This window comes from Cervus canadensis, chromosome 6 (assembly GCF_019320065.1).
Source record: "Cervus canadensis isolate Bull #8, Minnesota chromosome 6, ASM1932006v1, whole genome shotgun sequence".
NCBI classification, from domain to species: Eukaryota; Metazoa; Chordata; class Mammalia; order Artiodactyla; family Cervidae; genus Cervus; species Cervus canadensis.
In genome coordinates, this window is record NC_057391.1 from 31,655,296 (window position 1) to 31,674,842 (window position 19,547).

The following is a 19,547-nucleotide window of genomic DNA, read 5'->3' on the forward strand; positions in this document are numbered from 1 at the left end:
AGGCAAGGGTGGGATGTTTCGAGAGAACAGCATCAAAACATGTATACTATCAAGGGTGAAACAGATCACCAGCCCAGGTTGGATGCATGAGACAAGTGCTCAGGGCTGGTGCACTGGGAAGACCCAGAGGGATGGGATGAGGAGGGAGGCGGGAGGGGGGATCAGGATGGGGAACACATGTAAATCCATGGCTGATTCATGTCAATGTATGGCAAAAACCACTACAATATTGTAAAGTAATTAGCCTCCAACTAATAAAAATGAATGAAAAAGAAAGAAATTATCCTGAGGAAAAGGTTAAATATATGAACAAGTATTGATACAAACATGTTCAAAATATTCATAGGTCAACTATTTAACATTTTAAGAGCTAGACAAGATGTCCAATGATTGGGAAACAAATTTTACTAGGTTGAATCATGTAAAACCATCATTTTTGTAGGTTTAAAAGATTAAAGGTCATCAATTTCATTCAGTGCAATCTAGTAGGAGAAATATACAATGGAATATTATGGGGCTATTAAATAGCATTCATAGAGACTGTTTCTAATGATGTGTGCAATGCTCGTATATTGGCACAATATGTGGATTCAAAAATTACATTTTTATGACTTCCCTGGTGTGCCTGGTATGTAGTTAAGAGTCTGCCTGCCAATGCAGCAGACACACAAGGTTTGATCCTTGGTCTGGGAAGATTCCACATGCTGCAGAGCAAGCAACTAAGCCCACGTGCCACAGCTACCGAGCCTGTGCTCTAGGGCACGTGCTCTACAGCCTGTGAGCCGCAACTGCTGAGACCAAGTGTCACAACTACAGAAGCATGTGTGCTCCAGAGCCTGTGCTATGCAGCAAGAGAAGCCACTGCATTGAGAAGTCTGCACACTGCAACGAGGGGGAAGACCCGGCTCACCACAGCTAGAGAAAGACTGCAAGCATCAGTGAAGACTCAGCACAGCCAAACATAAAAATAAATAAATAAATAAATAAATTTTGAAAAATCATTTTCAGGATGTCTTTGAATACATATACACATGTGCATGCGTGCGCGCGCACACACACACACACACACAGAGTCCTGATGACCTGTAGTCATTTTGCGGTGGTGAGAGGTTTCTTCCTTTTTTAATGTACAAATACAAGATGTAACTTTTACTGTCAGGAATGGCATATACTAAACAAAAGCATAGAAACTACCCTTTTCTCAAATAAAGTAAAAGTACCTGTCTCATAATCTACACTCTCAAAGAACTTTCAGAGTTAACGAATTCCTGACTTTCTAAAGTCACCTGGAAGGAAAAAGAACTGGAACAATTAGGATATATGGAGAAATTTAGTAGTATGTCTGGAAAGGAGGAAATTCATAGATTTCCGATGATTTGAGGTGACAAACCTCCCTAAGGAAACATTTTGACCTCTGTCTCCCAAGGTGCTAATGGACACTGAGATGGAGAACACCATGATGAATGCTACAGTAGTCCTAAGCATGCAAGTTGGACAGGTTTGTGTTAGGGAATAATCTTTCTATAACACTTTTTAAAGAAATGTTTATGAAATCTGTAAGCTACATCTGGAGAGATGGCTAGGTAAGGTTACTTCCCTCACATGATAGTCAAAGTAACTACAATAGTAAGTAGTTGCTGCTGCTATTATTTAGTTACTCAATCGTGTCCAACTCTTGCAGCCCCATGGATGGTAGCCCGCCAGGCTCATCTGTTCATGGGATTCTCCAGGCAAGAATACTGGAGTGGGTTGCATTTCCTTCTCCAGGGAATCTTCTAGTACCCAACTTTAACTGCTAAGAAAAAATGATAATAAGGAAGAAAGTCTCACTAGATAAAAAGAGAGAAAGAACATCTCTTCCATGGGAAGTATTCCATTGCCAGTCTACTTTTGGTTTGTCCATTCTCTTCTCCCAAATACTTCGAAAAGAATAAAGAACTACATCAACTCTGGGTGACTTACGTCCTTTCATTCAGATATTTTCTTCCTCTACATTTTCTGAGCTCACTCAGGAAAGCCAGAGACAGCTGCACATGGTGTTTTGATACTTATGTGTTTCTGGACCTAATGGCCATAGTCACCATTTCAGTCAATTTAAAATGCCTTTTAGACCTTGAGATATATTTCTAGGGAAACACCATAAAGGATTGAATTATCAAATTAAGATTTCTAAAACTTTTATTTAGACAAACAAAGCTGTCAAAAAGATTTACAAAACCAAATCTATTTTTGAGCAGGAACCATATCTTTGAACCCTAGAATGCTGGAAGTTTAAAAGAAATCTGAATAATGCTGAGCTTACAATATGAGAAAAGGCATCCACTTATTTCTTTTAGAGGAGGTATAAAGTAGGGGATATCATTGCTGACTTTTTGGCACATTAAGAACTAATAACAAAGTTTGTTCCTTGAAAGCAGATTTTTCACACTGGTGAGTCTTAGAGAAAAATAATATTTATTTTCAATTTATTTGGCTTAAGGTTTACTTCCTTTATTTTAAACACAGCACAACAATCATCACCTCTGGCAATAGGGACTGGAGTACATAAGGACAAGGTGTTTATACTGGACTTAGAGCCTTCTAGCTTAGCAGGTTAGAAAGTTGTGCAGATGAGTCCAAAGTCATATGTTCAGTTCCTGCATGGAGCTTTACTCTTCTTCATTACTTGTCTTTGAAGAAGACCACAAAAGAAGTGAAAACTAAATAAACACAGTTTGAAGGGAGAAGCCTTAGAAGTCAAAATTAAAACCTTGAGTGTAACCTGGCAGTAGGAAAACCTGTGTGCAGGAAGGATAACATAGACACCTTCTAAAGGAGGTGCCAGAAGATGAGAGATGAACCACGAAGGCACCAGGTAGAGGCATACTGATAGCATGATTTTTGCCTAGGGTGTTTGCTATGGATGGATCAGAGCAAACTCATTCTAGTTATTAAGTAAAGAGCTCAGAGGGTGGCAGGGCAAGAGTATCAGCTTGGGATTCGGTAGTGACCTGTTATACAGCAAGATTGTTGGGTGGGAAGACCAAAAATCAAATTCTTATAGGAGGACCCAAGTTACTAGTATACTGTCAAAAAAAATAAACTGTGGAATCAACTTCTGGGGCTACAACCACTGTATCACGATGTCACTCATTTGGCTCTGGGTGTACAGTACAAAGCACCTGAAGCTTAACATGCATTCACTCAGGCCAGAGTTACTCCATGACCCTTTTACTATGCTCAGTCCATCAGGACAGATCACGCACACTTTAAATCTTGTTCAAGAGAGCACACTGTTAGCAACATTTAATAAAATTAAAAACCAAAGGAAACATCCTCTCATTGTCATTTCACAATCCTTGTTCAAGCATCTTAGCAACTTTCATCTCATGAATGTGGGAATGGAAATTATCAAGAGAGCAAAAAAGAAGCACCATTCTTTGGGAACTTTGCACTCTTCTCTGCTACCAGCTTCCATTTTCTTGGCTATGTACCTGGATGCTGCTGGGTTCCCTGACTCCTGAATCATTTCCTAATCTTCAGGAATGAATTTCTGGCACAACAATGCTCTGTCCCCAAGCCTAATATTGACTCCTAGGATATGGCACTCTCATTTGAACCCAGCGCGACCCAGAACCTCCCTGAGTGGGTTAACTGAACACTAAGGTTGCTTCTAAAACATCACCAAGCTATCTATTAGATAGGAATGATTTGAGTCACTATGGCTCTTTGACTATTCACAGGGCTGTGCCAGGAACACAGAGGTAATAGGGAAGTCACGATGCCTACGAGTTGATATTCATGTCACCAGAAGTTAACGCCTCCTCCCACTGCCATTCATAATTCTCTTCAACCATGTAAACAGCCCACCCATACCTTATGATGAGGCGCAGGAATGAAAGAGAAACATTACAGTGTACGTTTCTGAGGAATCTTGCCTCCCATTCAGAGATGTTGTCCTTGACTATCTTTAATATTATCTTGGTCCAGTGGGCTTTAGGCATCCAGTGACAAAAATCACAAATCAGAGGTGTACAGATGTTTCTTTGACAGTTTGATATCAGAGAAACTGAATTTGCAGCACCTGTATCAGTAGATCAGAAAAATATCAACAATTTTATTAATCTTATATATTACCTAGGTGAAGGCAAATCATTATAAATCAGAAAGGTACCTGAGTTATCACTGAAAAGACCTAACTAATAGATAAGAAAATTAAGAATGATAAAAATAGCTATTCATCAAAGAGAGAAGTATTATTAACCAAATCAAAGTTAACTCTAGGTTTTAATACCCTCTTCAAAAATGAACTAGTCATATGACTGTTATACTTGCTCCCATTTCCCAGTGAAATACTATATCTATGAAGAGACAATAATAGCAATGGTCAATTGATAAGGAAAGATCAACCTATAACTTAGTAAAACAACTTAAATACATAGAAGGGATTAAATGAAGAAACAGAAAAAGAAGTGTATGGCAATACACTTTTAGTGTTCTTGAGGTGTGGCCAAAGTGGTAGAGTAGAGAGACCCTAAACTCCCACAGGCACAGCAAAATTACAACTATTTACAGAGCAACTCTCTATGAGAATGATCTGAAGACTAACAGAAAAGATTTTCCACAACCAAAGATAAAAACAAGGACCACAATGAGATGGACAAGTAGGGCAGAGACACCGTAAGTCAGGGTCTATACCCCTCAGTAGGTGACCCAAAACTGAGAGGATAATCACAGTTGTAGAGGTCCTCATCAAAGAGCTAGGGATCTGAGCTCCGCATCAGACTCCCCAGCATTGGAGTCCGGCACAGAGCTTCTAGAAGCTCAGACTTTTAAGGCCTCCGTGTGGCTTGTGTACAGGAGAGCTGGAGGACTGTAGGAAATGGAAACTCCACCCTCAAAGGACAGGAGCAAAATCTCACATGCTCCAAATCCCAGTGCAGAGCCAGTACTTTGAAAGGAGCCTACATCAGACCCATTGGCTGATCTTGGAGAACCTTCCATAGAGGCAGGAGGCAACTGGGATGCCCTGTCGGGACATAGACACTGATGGCAGGCAATCTACCAAAGGACATTGATGCTGGCAAGCATTGTTTTGGAATTGTCTCTCTAGCCTTTTAGTGCCAAGGGTGTACCCACTCAGTGGTGGATCAGTACCAGTCCTGGATCCCTGGGCCAGGCAGCCAGCCATCCTGGGACCCAGCCTCACTCACCAGTGGGCTAACACCAGTTCTGAGACCTCCCAGGCTGCACAGTCAGCCATGCCAGATCTGGCCTCACCCGCAAGCAGGACAGCAGCCATTGCACAAGGCAGGGCTTGGCAGCCAAATGGGAGAGGGTCCAGCCCTGCCTACCAGGGTGCCTACTGTAGTTGGCCCACCACTCCAGAAAGGCCCATGCATCCCACATATGAGGCACCCCTAAAGCATATAGCTCTGGTGACCAAAGGGGAGCATGCTGTTGGGCTACATAAGACATCTCCTACATAAGGCCACTTTCTCAAGCTTAGGAAACATAACCAACCTATCCAATACATAGAAATAAAACAGAGTTAGGCAAAATGAAGAGACAGAGGAAGATGTTCCAAATGAAGGAATAAGACAAAATTCCAGAAAAAGAACTAAACAAAGAAGCGATAAGCAATCTACTTGATAGAGATGCTTAATGATCATAAAGATGCTTTACAAACACCTTTATGATATTTGTGGGAGAATAAACACAGTGAAAATTTTAACAGAGAGTTAGAAATAAAAACAATACACTAGAAAGAAGCAACAGTAGATTAGATAATACAGAGGAATGGATCAGTGACCTGGAAAACAGAGTAGTGGAAATCACCTAAGCTGAACAGAAAAAAAAATAACTTAAAATATGAGAATAGTTTAAGAGATCCCTGGATCAATATCAAATGTGCTAACATTCACATTATAGGGGTCCTAGGAAATGCATAAAGAAAAAACAGAAAACCTATTTTTAGAAATGAGAGCTGAAAGAAGTAAAACTACCATTGTTTGTAGATGGCATGATGCTATATATACAGAAAATCCGAAAGATGCCACCATAAAACAACTATAGCTCATTGGTTTTAGTAAAGTTGCAGGATATAAAATTGATGTACAAAAATCTGTTGCATTTCTATACACTAGCAATATACTATCAGAAAGAGAAGTTAAGAAAACAATCTCAGTTCCAATTGCATGAAAATGAATGAAATACTGAGGGATAAACCTAACCAAGGAGGTAAAAGACCTAGATTTGGCAAATGTTAAGCACTGATGAAAGAAATTCAAGACAGCAAAACAAATGAAAAGATATACTGTGTTCATGGAAGAATTAATATAATTAAAATGATCATACTACCCAAGGCAATCTACAGATTCAATGAAATACCTATCAAAAGGCCAGTGACATTTCTCATAGAACTAGAATAAATAATTCTAAATTTTATATGAAAACACAAAGACCTTAAAGAGCCAAAATAATCTTGAGAAAGAAAACAAAGCTGGAGGCATTGAACTCCCTGATTTCAAATTACACTATTAATATAAAGCTACAAGAATCAAAATAGTATGATACTGGCACAAAAGCAGACACACAGATCAACGGAAGCAAATAGAAATCCCAGAAATAAACCCATGTGTTCAAGTAATCTATGACAAAGGAGGCAAGATTATACAGTGAAAAAGTATTGTTGGGAAAACTGGACAGTAATATACAAAATAATCAGACTGGACTACTTTCTCACACCATATACAATAATAAATTCAAAATGGATTAAATTCTTAAATGTAAATCCTGAATTCATAAAAATTCTAGAAGGAAATAGGCAGTTCGCTGTCTGACATCAGTCTTACCAATATATTTTTGGATATGTCTCCTAAAGCAAGGGAGAAAAAAGCAAAATAAACAAACGGGACTACATTAAACTGAATAGCTTCTTGCACAGCAAAGGAAACTATCAACAAAACAAAAAGAGCCCCTATTGAATGGGAGAAGATATCTTTAAAAGATATATTCACTAAGTGGTTAATATCCAAAATATACAAAGAATTCATATAACTCAACTTAAAATAATAAAGAACCCAATTAAAAACTGGGGGCCTGAATAATTATTTTTCCCAAGAAGACACACAGATGACCAACAGACTAATGAAAGGTACTCAACCTCATTAATCATCAAGGTAATGCAAATCAAAAATCACAATGAGGTACCACCTACACTTGTCAAAATGACTATCATCAAACAGACAACAAAATTGTAAGTGCTGGCAAGGATGCAGAGAAGAGGGAACACTTGTACACTGCTGGTGGGACTGTAAATTGTTACAGCTACTATGGAAAATAGTGTGGAGGTTCCTCAAAATTTAATAATACAACTGCCATATGATTCAGCAATTTTACTTCTGGAATTCACTCGGAGAAAAGAAAAATATTAATTGAAAAAAATATATGCACTCCAATGTCCTTGGTATCATTGTTTACAATAGCCAGGATATGGAAAGAGTCTGTAAAGAGTTGGATACAACTGAGCTACTAAACTGAAGATATGGAAATAATCTAAGTGTCTATCAATAGAGGAATGGATAAAGAAGATGTGGTATGTATATGTATAAACACACACACACACACACACCAGAATGCAATATTATCCAACCATTAAAAAGAAAATCTTGCCATTTGTGACAACATAGATGGATCTAGAAGGCATTATGGTAAAAGCATTAAGTTAGAGAAAGACTAAGACCGTATGATTTCACTTATATGTGTAAACCAAGCAAACAAAATAAAAAGAAAACAGACAGATACAGAGAACAAATGAGTGATTGCCAAAAGGGAGGGAAATAAAAGGGTAGGGGAAATAGGTGAAGGTGATTATGTAAAAACCTCCAGTTATATAATGAATAAGTCACAGTGATATAAAACATAAGAAATATGGTCAATAATACTGCAATAACTGTAAGTTACTAGACTTACTGTGATGATCATTTCATAATGTATGCAAATTATGTGTGTATGTTAATGTATGTATGTTAAATTCTAGAGTATACCTGAAATTAATATTGTAAGTAAACTATATTTCAATAAAAATGAAGCAAAATAAATTTGGTAACATTTACAGATTAAAAAACTATTCATTCAAGTCCAATTCAAGCTACTTTTTTTCCTGATAGTAATACTGTAAAATACATTTCACTTTATTTATTAAATGCATTTCTGAATATTGTCAGCAAAGGGACTTCACATATAATAATTTGAATCAAATATTTGTGTCCCTTTTACATATGCTTTAACTTGGAAAACACAGCCTTAAAGAAATTATGTCTGATTCAGCATGTAATAAAGATCGCACTTAACACTGATTCTGAAAAGCTTTCTGAATTGTTCTCCTTGCTGTGAAGGGGAGTACAATAAACTCTGCACAAAGAATGTAGCCCACAGTAGACCAAAGCCACAAGGCATCAATGCATATGAAAATGCACCATATATATGGCAAATTTCATTGGAATCCTCACTCCTTTCAAGAAGCTTAGTTTTGAGGCTGTTGGAGTAGTGAGTCCTTTCTATTAGGAACACAGCAGTACTTGTTCAGTGGACTTTTTTTCTCTTCTTTCAAAAACCCAATCTTCTTGTCTCTACATGTCAGTGTTAGAAAGTGTTGCTCACCTACTTCCAGAGATATATTTTAAAGTATCAGCTATAAATCTAAATTAATTCAATATAATCATATTGAATCATCCGGAAGGCCAGTGAGAAATGATTTGAAATTCACCTGAATGTTTACAAAATGATCTTTTATTTTTTTCCTTTGTTTACTACCATCAGTGAGAAACAGCAGACTCCTGATAGAGATGCAATGCAGGCTGGAGTCTGGAAGTCAGAGACAGAGCAGCCTTGACATTCATAAATTTAAATCAAGCCACCACTATGAATCATAAAACGCACAAGAGCACAATCATTCTAGAAGGATATTTACTCAAGGTAATATATATTTATAAATATATTTTCTGTGAATGCCTGTATGTAAATGCTTTCTGGGAGATATTAATTTTACCAAGAATTGGGAAAACTATCTCCAATTAGTTTGCACTAAGAAATTTAAGTATTGAGTTGGTAATTTAGCTATACATGATTTCAACCCTGGGACTCTTATGTTCCATGAAAACTTGTGAAAACCAAAAGCTTTTATTTGTTTTATAATTTTAAAAACACCATTTTGGGGCAAAAGATTTCTTGATTCAGTCTTGATAAGCTAATACCATAATTAATGAAATTACCTTTTGACTATAATATTTTGTATCCTATTTGTCTTCATTATTTTGAAAGAATGGAAGCCAACATTTTAAAGCCAATGTAAATAGCAGAAGTCAATAGAGTTATTCAGAGAGAACTTCTGGTTACTTCTAAAGGTGCAGCATTTTTAAAGATTTCATTTAGACTGCCTGCTACAAGCAATTTAAAATTTTCTTATTCTTCTTTATGTGAATTCATGATTTCTGATTAAACACCTTTTAAAAAAAGAAAAAATAATATTTTATTTAATTATTGGTCAGTTTAATAAAAAATACATTTCTACTCCACAGTTTATTTATGAACCACTAGAAAGGAAAGATACGGTCTAGTTTATAGTTTAATGATATTAAACTATCAGTTATGTCACTCAGTCGTGTCCGACTCTTTGCGACCCCATGAACTGCAGCACGCCAGGTCTCCTTGTCCATCACCAACTCCCGGAGTTTACTCAAACTTATGTCTATTGAGTCGCTGATGCCATCCAACCATCTCATCATCTGTTGTCCCCTTCTCCTCCTGCCTTCAATCTTTCCCAAAATCAGGGTCTTTTCAAATGAGTCAGCTCTTCGCATCAGGTGGCCAAAGTATTGGAGTTTCAGCTTCAGCATCAGTCCTTCCAATGAACACCAAGGACTGATCTCCTTTAGGAGGGACTGGTTGGATCTCCTTGCAGTCCAAGGGACTCTCAAGAGTCTTCTCCAACACCACAGTTCAAAAGCATCAATTCTTCAGGGTTCAGCTTTCTTTATAGTCCAACTCTCACATTCATACATGACTACTAGAAAAACCATAGCCTTGACTAGACAGACCTTTGTTGACCAAGTAATATCTCTTCATTTTAATATGCTGTCTAGGTTGGTCATAACTTTCCTTCCAAGGAGTAAGCATCTTTTAATTTCATGGCTGCAATCACCATCTGCAGTGATTTTGGAGCCCCCCCAAAATAAAGTCAGCCACTGTTTCCCCATCTATTTGCCGTGAAGTGATGGGACTGGATGCCCTGATCTTAGTTTTCTGAATGTTGAGCTTTAAGCCAATTTTTTCACTCTCCTCTTTCATTTTCATCAAGAGGCTCTTAGTTCTTCTTCACTTTCTGCCATAAGGGTGGTGTCATCTGCATATCTGAGGTTATTGATATTTCTCCCGGCAATCTTGATTCCAGCTTGTGCTTCATCCAGCCCAGCATTTCTCATGATGTACTCTGCAAATAAGTTCAGTAAGCAGGGTAACGATATACAGCCTTGACGTACTCCTTTTCCTATTTGGAACCAGCCTGTTCCATGTCCAGTTTTAACTGTTGCTTCCTGACCTGCATACAAATTTCTCAAGAGGCAGGTCATGTGGTTTGGTATTCCCATCTCTTTCAGAATTTTCCACAGTTTATTGTGATCCACACAGTCAAAGGCTTCGGCGTAGTCAATAAAGCAGAAATAGATGTGTTTCTGGAACTCTCTTGCTTTTTTGATGGTCCAGCAGATGTTGGCAATTTGATCTCTGGTTCCTCTACCTTTGCTAAAACCATCTTGAACATCTGGAAGTTCATGGTTCACATATTGCTGCAGCCTGGCTTGGAGAATTTTGAGCATTACTTTACTAGCGTGTGAGATGAGTATAACTGTGCAGTACTTTGAGCATTCTTCGGCATTGTCTTTCTTTGGGATTGGAATGAAAACTGACCTTTTCAGTCCTGTGGCCACTGCTGAGTTTTCCAAATTTGCTGACATATTGAGTGCAGCACTCAATGATATTAAGCTATAGTTTAATGATAACTAATTTAATGATATAGTCTCATTTATGATATAGTCTATACAGTCTATGGAATTCTCTAGGCAAGAATACTGTAGTGGGTAGCCTTTCCCTTCTCGAGGGGATCTTCCCAACCTGGGGATCGAACCCACGTCTCCTGCATTGCAGGCAGATTCTTTGCCAGCTGAGCCACAAGGGAAGCTCAAGAATACTGGAGTTGGTAGCCTATCCCTTCTCCAGCAGATCTTCCTGACCCAGGAATCAAACTGGATCTCCTGCATTGCAGGTGGATTCTTTACCATCTGAGCTATCAGGGAAGCCCATATTTATGAACCTCTAGACAGGAATGATATAGTCTAGTTTAGGAAGAAAGCATTTGTCTTGCCTTTAAAGATTTTCTTTCCTAAAGAATGTTTATAGTTTATGTTTTTTTAAATTAAAAACAATTAAGACAGATTGAAGATTTCACTTTATTTTTGTGTACATTTTATACATAATAGATATGCAAAGATTCAATCCCTTAAAAGTGTTTGCTACATTACCTCACACTAACTATTAATATTGATCTTAGGTCTTCACAAGTGAGTGAGTAAGAGTCGCTCAGTCATGTCCAACTCTTTGTGACCCCATGGACTGTAGCCTGCCAGGCTCCTCTGTCCCTGGAATTCTCCTGGCAAGAATACAGCAGTGGGTTGCCATTTCCTTCCCCAGGGGATCTTCCTGACCCAGGGATCAAACCCAGGTTGATCTCCACAAAGTCTAATGCATACGCTTTTCCTATGCTTAAGCTGATAAAATGAAAGGAAAAACTAAAATAAAATCATCAATGTTCTTTACTCATAGTAACTATTTTAATATTTTTTTAAATTTTGCAAGTTAGAATATGATTAGTTGTACTTGCACCATGAGGCTATAGGTTAAGGTAGTAGATTTAGGTTTTCTGATGGAAATTTCTCACCTTAATACCCTAAAACCAAGTCAAAAAAATCAAAGCAAAACAAGGTGTTCAAAATTTGCAGTTTTCATGTAATCTAGTTTCATAACGAAAACACTGGTGGCTAAGGACAGGAACAAAATTCTCATGAGGAGTAGAACATTGTAGCAGAGTGAAGCTCTGCCCTTATTCCTAAAAACAGTGCTGGTGAGTGAAAAAAACTTCTAGAATTCTTAATATTCCAAATGTAAGGAAAGGCAAATTCAATGAATAAGCATATCATTTCCCTGTTGAAAGGACTGAATCCATTAAAAATTGCTCCTTGGTGAAAGTACATGAAATGGGGTAAGTAGACCAAAAGATGATATTCTTTGATGGAGAAGAACAGTCCAGAGATAAACATTGAGCTGTAGGTATATACATTTCTATTTAGCATAATCAATCTATGTACCTACCCTTTGCCTTTCTAAATTATATATTATACATTTATATGTTATTTTATACCAATATATTAATTACATACTTAATATATATTAATGATATTTCTTAGGTATTTAATACAATTGATACTATATAATATATATTGTGCCTTACATACATATCTTAAAAATGGGTATGTGTGTATGTGCAATATATATAATACATAATATATATAATTCAAAGAATAAAGAGCTTTTGGAAGTGAAGAATTAATAGTAGAAATGAATACTTCAATGGAAGATATACTAATAGTAGAGTAAAGGAAATCCAGAAACTAGAATTTTTTGAAAAGAGCACAAAATAAAAGGGACATAATTTAAAAATAATTTAAAAGCTGACTGAAAGGAGTTTCATAAAGAGAAACACAGTTATGCTAACATGAGATTCTTAGTTTTGTAACCAACTTTTTAATTTTTTTTGCAATCCATAGTGAAATAAGTGACAAATTTGATTTGCTATTTTTGCCAATCTTCAAAATTGAAACAAGGTTTATGATGTGGGCCAGCCTTTATGAATTAAAAGTTAGAAATTTTAGAACATGGCTCAGTGGTAAAGAATCCGCCTACCAATGCAGGTGATGTGGGTTTGATTCCTGGGTCAGGAAGATTCCCCAGTGAAGGAAATGACAATCCACTCCAGTATTCTTGCCTGGAGAATCCCATAAACAGAGGAGTCTGGTGGGCTATATTCCATGGGGCCTCAAAAGAGTTGGACACGATTTAGCAACTAAACAACAATAAAAATGATATGCATTTGCTCCCAGAGAAATAAAGCATATCAAACAAACAGGACAGGATCAGTATGGCACAGAATTCTCAAAGCAGCACCAGGAGTTAAATGAAACTAAAGTAATACATCTATTTCTACTTTATTGACTACGCCAAAGCCTCTGCCTGTGTGGATCATGACAAACTGTGGAAAATTCTTAAGGAGATGGGAGTACTAGATGACCTGACCTGCCTCTTGAGAAATCTGTATGCAGGTCAGGAAGTAACAGTTAGAACTGGTCATGGAACAACAGACTGGTCCTAAATCAGGGAAGGAGTACGTCAAGGCTGTAAACTGTCACCCTTCTTATTTAACTTATATACAGAGTACATCATGAGAAATGCTGGGCTGGATGAAGCACAAGCTGGAATCAAGATTGCCAGGAGAAATATCAATAACCTCAGATATGCAGATGACACCACGCTTATGGCAGAAAGCAAAGAAGAACTAAAGAGCTTCTTGATGAAAGTGAAAGAGGAAAGTGAAAAGTTGGCTTAAAGCTCAACATTCAGAAAACTAAGATCATGGCATCTGGTCCCATCACTTCGTGGGAAATAGATGGGGAAACAGTGGAAACAGTGACAGACTAATTTTGGGGGCTCCAAAATCACCACAGATGGTGATTGCAGCCATGAAATTAAAAGATGCTTACTCCTTGGAAGGAAAGTTATGCCCAACTAGACAGCATATTGTGGGGATTCCCTGGTGACTCAGAGGTTAAAGCATCTGACTGCAATGCGGGAGATCCAGGTTCGATCCCTAGGTCAGGAAGATCCCCTGGAGAAGGAAATGGCAACCCACTCCAGTATTCTTGCCTGGAGAATCCCATGGACGGTGGAGCCTGGTAGGCTACAGTCCACGGGGTTGCAAAGAGTCGGACATGACTGAATGACTTCACTTTCACTTTCAGACAGCATATTACAAGGCAGAGACATTACTTTGCCAACAAAGATCCGTCTAGTCAAAGCTATGGTTTTTCCAGTAGTCATGTATGGATGTGTGAATTGGACTATGAAGAAAGCTGAGTGCTGGAAAATTGATGCTTTTGAACTGTGGTGTTGGAGAAAACTCTTGAGAGTCCCTTGGACAGCAAGGAGATCCAACCAGTCCATCCTAAAGGAAATCGGTCCTGAATATTCATTGGAAGAACTGATGCTGAAGCTGAAATTCCAATACTTTGGCTACCTGATGCAAAGAACTGACTCGCTGGAAAAGACCCTGATGTGGAGAAAGATTGAAGGCAGGAGGAGAAGGGGATGACAGAGGATAAGATGGTTGGATGGCATCACCAACTCAATGGACATGAATATGAGTAAACTCCAGGAGTTGGTGATAGACAAGGAGGCCTGGCATGCTGCAGTCCATGGGGTTACAGAGTTGGACACGTGTGAGCAACAGAACTGAACTGAAAGTAACATGTTCAAAGTTTGAAGGGAAATGATTTCCATATATATACAAACTTCCAGTCAAATTAAGAAAGTTAATACATTTCCAATACAAAAATTGAAAATACTGACCACGCTATACCTTTTCTCATGAAGAAGTTCTACTCCACTATTATAAGAGTTAAGGCAAAAAGATAGACATGTAACCTAAGAGGTCCAATGTAGGAGAAAAGCAAAAGAAACCCCCAGCCTCCAATGTTTGGAGTTGGGTAGGGACAGAATGAAGGTGGAAAGTTTCAGGAGTATTGCAGCCAAGGCCAGGTTGATTTCCCCCAGTGAACTCCTAGGATCACAACTGCCCAGCAGACCCAGAGTCACCATGCCATACAAGAGGAGTTTTAGAGCTCTAACATAGGTTTGGGAATCAATTAGTAATAGGGCCATAAAAACAAAACTACTAAAATAGAGGCAGCTAATTACTTGAAGGAAGAAAAATTAGCAAAAAGAAAATGTGATTATAGTATACTACTTGGTTCAGTTGCAAACATGAAAACATAAAACATGGGTCATAAAATTAGAGCCCTGAGTATTGGTTTTGTTTCTTAAGTGATTTAACCAAGTAATAACAGCAATATTTAAGTTTGGTCAGTGACAAATTGGCCAGTCTTTAGTGGGCTCCATTTTCTTCCATTCATTCAGTGAAAGATTTACATAAATAGAAACATGCAAGGCCATGCTGAGAAGTAGAAAACAATATTTTTTATACTATTGTCATACCCACTGTCTACTCTTGGCTTTTCTGACCAGCTGTGCTCACTGGCCAGATCTCTTAACTGCAAAAGTGAGTCATATAGTTGAAATTAAGGTAGCTTCTTTATTGTTACAGTTGGACATGGATGGCTAGGGAAAATCAACCTAGATTTGGCTATGCTACTCCTAGAACTTTCCATCCTCATTCCTGGCCCACCCAACTCCAAACCTTGATAATCCATGCTCTATTTCTTGATTTTAATTCTAACAGTCTTCTATTTCCTCTCCTACTTAAGAGTAAAGTTTACAAAATGATGCTCAGAGATTCATATTTTGTTTGGTTTGAAGACAATTTTAATTTACTGTAAGCATTAAAAAATTGTGGGATTCACACAAAAATGCTAATAATTTCTGTCTTTTTTTTTTTTTGTCTTTTCTTGAAAAATTGTAAGACCAAATTACATTGGTCATCCATTCTGAGATGGCTGCAGTTAGCAAAATCCGAGTATTGTTACGGCATATTCTTTCTAATTCACCACAGTTTGAATACTCTTTGATGTCTCTTACCCCCAGCCTATTTAGTTCACTTATGCAATTTCCCCTTCTTGCAGGCATTTGAGTTTACAATTTCCGTCCTAAAGTCTGGTTTCTCTCTACAACTCTATTGGTACAGCTTGCTTGAAGTTTGTTAATGGCTTCATTTTTTGCTATTACTCATGGCCTCTGGGCAGAAGTCTTCCTTCTTATATTTCTGTGCTGGTTGAATTTGGGGCCACTTAAATGAGATTCCTGTACTCTGAGAGGTAATGTACCTGCTATTATCCCTGGACCATCATCTCATGAATTTCTATGTCAAAGCAGTTCTGGTTGTGCACTCTTTTGCTTGCCACTGAACTTGAGCCAAGAGTATTAATTTTGCCGTCTGTAAATGTTTGATTTTGTGGCTGTATTTAAATAGTGGCTTGTGGCTATTCCTTGATTTCACTCTGAATTCCATTAAGGATCTGGAGTGTTACCAGTCATGCAGGGACGGGGACTGTGTGACAGAGGAGACACTGAGTTGGTGCTTGCGAGACATGAGTGCTGGTTTATCCTTCTCTACCCACTAGATGTGGGATTTTGAAAATGTCACAATCTTTCTGAGATGTGGAACTACGGGAAATAATTTCTTCATGGGTTTAAGGCTTCATAATTTTCAGTGAAATTTTCTATGTATCCTCTCATTTGATGTCTACGTTTTGCAAATGGGGAACAATTAAGGAAGAAGTGAACTGCTTTGGCTCGTGGGACTAATCCATGAATGAGCTAGGATCTGGGTCTTCTAGTTTCCAGATTAGTCTTTATTCCTCTACACCACAGGGCATTCCCCAAAAGACCCTCCCTTTTTTTGAGGTACACTGTTTACAGTTCTCTGTTTTAAAAGCTCATGTTTTCTTTCATATCAGCTTCAACTTATTCCTAAAATGGCATTCATGATCTGAAAGGAAAACATTGTGAGAGAGGGCCTGTATTCATCTAGTTTGTACTCCTTCCATTTTCCACGGTCAGTGTCATAGCCTGGGTCTTAACAGAGGTCCCTGTCACCACTGGCTGAGCACTGAGTTAAAGACACAGACATGCTCTAATCTCTGAATTAATTATATATAGGGCAAGCATAGGGGCTTCCCTGGTGGCTCAGATGGTAAAAGAATCTGCCTGCAATGTGGGAGACCTGTGTTTGATCCCTGGTCCAGGAAGATCCCCTGGAGAAGGAAATGGCCACCCACTCCAGTATTTTTGTCTGAAGAATTCCATAGACAGAGGAGCCTGGAGGGCTACAGTCCATGGAGTCACAGAGTCAGACATGACTGCTTGACTAAGACACAAGCATAAAATTTGTCATTTAAACCTGGAGCCTTTAGAGAAAGGAAGTGATATAATTTATTACTTTTAAACCACATGTAATAATTGGGATGATCATTCTCATTTAAAGCATTTATTTGCACAGTGCCTGGAACGTAATGGGTATTCAATAAACGGTAGCTTTTATAAACAGCCTTACCAAAAGAGGTGAAAAGAGTTGATAACTAGAAAATACGTTCAAGATTTGTTCCCTTGGAACGTAGCCCAGAACAATGGGTTTATGGTGGGGAAAATGTTTTCTTTCTTATATGTAATGTGAAATTTGAAGTCTGACTTTCCACTTAGGAACTGAACTGCAAGAGTGAAGAATCTTTGTAGGCAAGCTTACAGGTAAAGGTAATTTCTAAGGAGAAAAACTTGGAAGACAAAGAGTCAGGGCCACAGAAATAATCATTATAAACTCAGGGATATTGGAAATTAAATTTTATAACAATATACTAAACCTTAGAGAGTCTACATGTTTTTCAGCTTACCTCAAAATATTAGTTACTGTTCAGTCTTATTTCCTGGAAAGTGAAAGTCTCTCAGTCATGTCCAACTCTTTGTGATCCTATGGAATAGTCCATAGAGTCCTCCAGCCCAGAATACTGGAGTGGGTAGCCTTTCCCTTCTCCAGGGTATCTTCCCAACCCAGGGATCGAACCCAGGTCTCCCGCATTGCAGACAGGTTTTTTACCAGTGAGCCACTGGGGAAGCCCAAGGAAGAGAATAAATAGAGAGTATTTTTAAAGCAGTTTGTCCCGGTGACTCTCCCAGAGTTAGAACACAGTGCTCCTAATTTCCAACACCATAGCCCGAGGAACACACTACTTACTTTCTCAGTGGTGTTCCACAGGACTATCTGTAATGCTGGGCTGCCTTTGTAGGCTATCCTTTTCCTGGGGAGCAGGCATACTGAGAGGCAATCCATCTTACCCCCTTCCTTCCAACTTGAGACTTGCCCCCTGATCTCTGCGAGTTGATCACTAATGTTTCAGCACCAGCTGCAACCCAATCCTTCAGCGAGTACAGCTGAGCTAAATTAATCTAATTTTTTTAGCCTTTGCACCCGAGATATCAATCTCCTGGGCAGTTTGCGCTCCCTGAGCCAGGCATGGATTCCAGGGCCCTTATCACTGCCCGCTTTGTGCTCCAGCCCCCAAGCAAACAGCCCTGTGGGCACCACAGAGCTGCACAAACATTTGTCCCCACAGCCGACTGGCTTCCTCAGGCCAGTGCGCCTAATGAGCTGGCCGTTGCCCGTAAATCAAGTCAAGCATACACAGTTCGGGCTTTCATCAGGTGAGTCCCATTCAGCAATGCCTTTGAAGGAGGGGCCCCTGTGGGCTGCAGAGGCTGTGTGCTGCCCAGATAAACACCCCATCTCAAAGATGTTGTTCTGTTTTGCAGACGGGCTTGTCGTTAGCGGGAGGAAGCGTGCTGGGTTGCCAAGTACCAAGAGCGGACTGATGTGACTTGTGAGCCAAGGAAAAGAAACACACATGCACACACACACACACACACACCCTCCCAAAGAGCCCAGCTGGAGGCATGAGGAAAACAGAAGGCGTGAAAGGCTCACATCCCGTCCTGTCACCCACGGATGTCCCATCACCAGGCAGTCAGCAGAGATGCGGCACGTGTGGCTTCAAGGGGATCTGTCGTGAGGACCTCCAGCAGTGCTGTGGACAGCTTGATCACCAGCTTCTGGGGCCTCCTCCAGAGCCTTCCCATCCGTTCCATGCTGAAGCTCTCCCAGGCTCCTCTGCCTGTTTTATGCCTTCTCTGCACTCCTCCTGTAGTTACACTCTAGAATGTCCTACTGATTAACTTCCAATCAGAAAACAAAACAGAAACAGCATATGATGATTTCCTCCACTTTTGTTTTCTTTACCCATCTAGGGCAAACTGTTTTTTTTTCATACTGGTTTAGAATCTCTCTCCACCTAGGACTTAGCAAGTGCTTGGTAAATTTTATATTGCTTTTTTTCAAAATGCTTTTACAATTACTTCATTTTATTCATTCATTACTAATAATAGCATTCAGTAAATATTTACCCAGTACCCAAGATACATCAGACACTGTTCTAAGGGCTTGGGGATACAGTGATGAACAAGATCAACAAATACCCACATTCTATGGAGAGAGGACAATGAGAAAACAGATAAATACAGGATGCAATTTCAGACAGTAATCAATGAGGTGTTTTCAACAAGGCATCAGGCAGGGTCCCTCTAAAGAGATCAAGTTTAAATTAAAGCTTACTTCAAGTGAGGGAGCAAGAAACCTAGAGATCTGGGTATGATGATCCCAGGCAGAAGAGAATGCAAAT

At 38.9% G+C, this 19,547-nt stretch overlaps 1 long non-coding RNA gene across 1 annotated transcript in view; it reads right to left on the reverse strand.

Moving 5' to 3' along the window:
- Positions 1-18,176, reverse strand: part of LOC122443363 — a 153,422-nt gene extending 135,246 nt beyond the window's left edge. Inside the window, exons 1-2 of the long non-coding RNA XR_006269993.1 lie at positions 18,050-18,176; positions 3,856-4,063 (exon numbers count right to left, since the gene is read on the reverse strand). This is a non-coding gene — a long non-coding RNA (uncharacterized LOC122443363). The remainder of the gene's footprint in view (positions 1-3,855; positions 4,064-18,049) is intronic.
- Between the last annotated feature and the right edge of the window lie 1,371 nt (positions 18,177-19,547).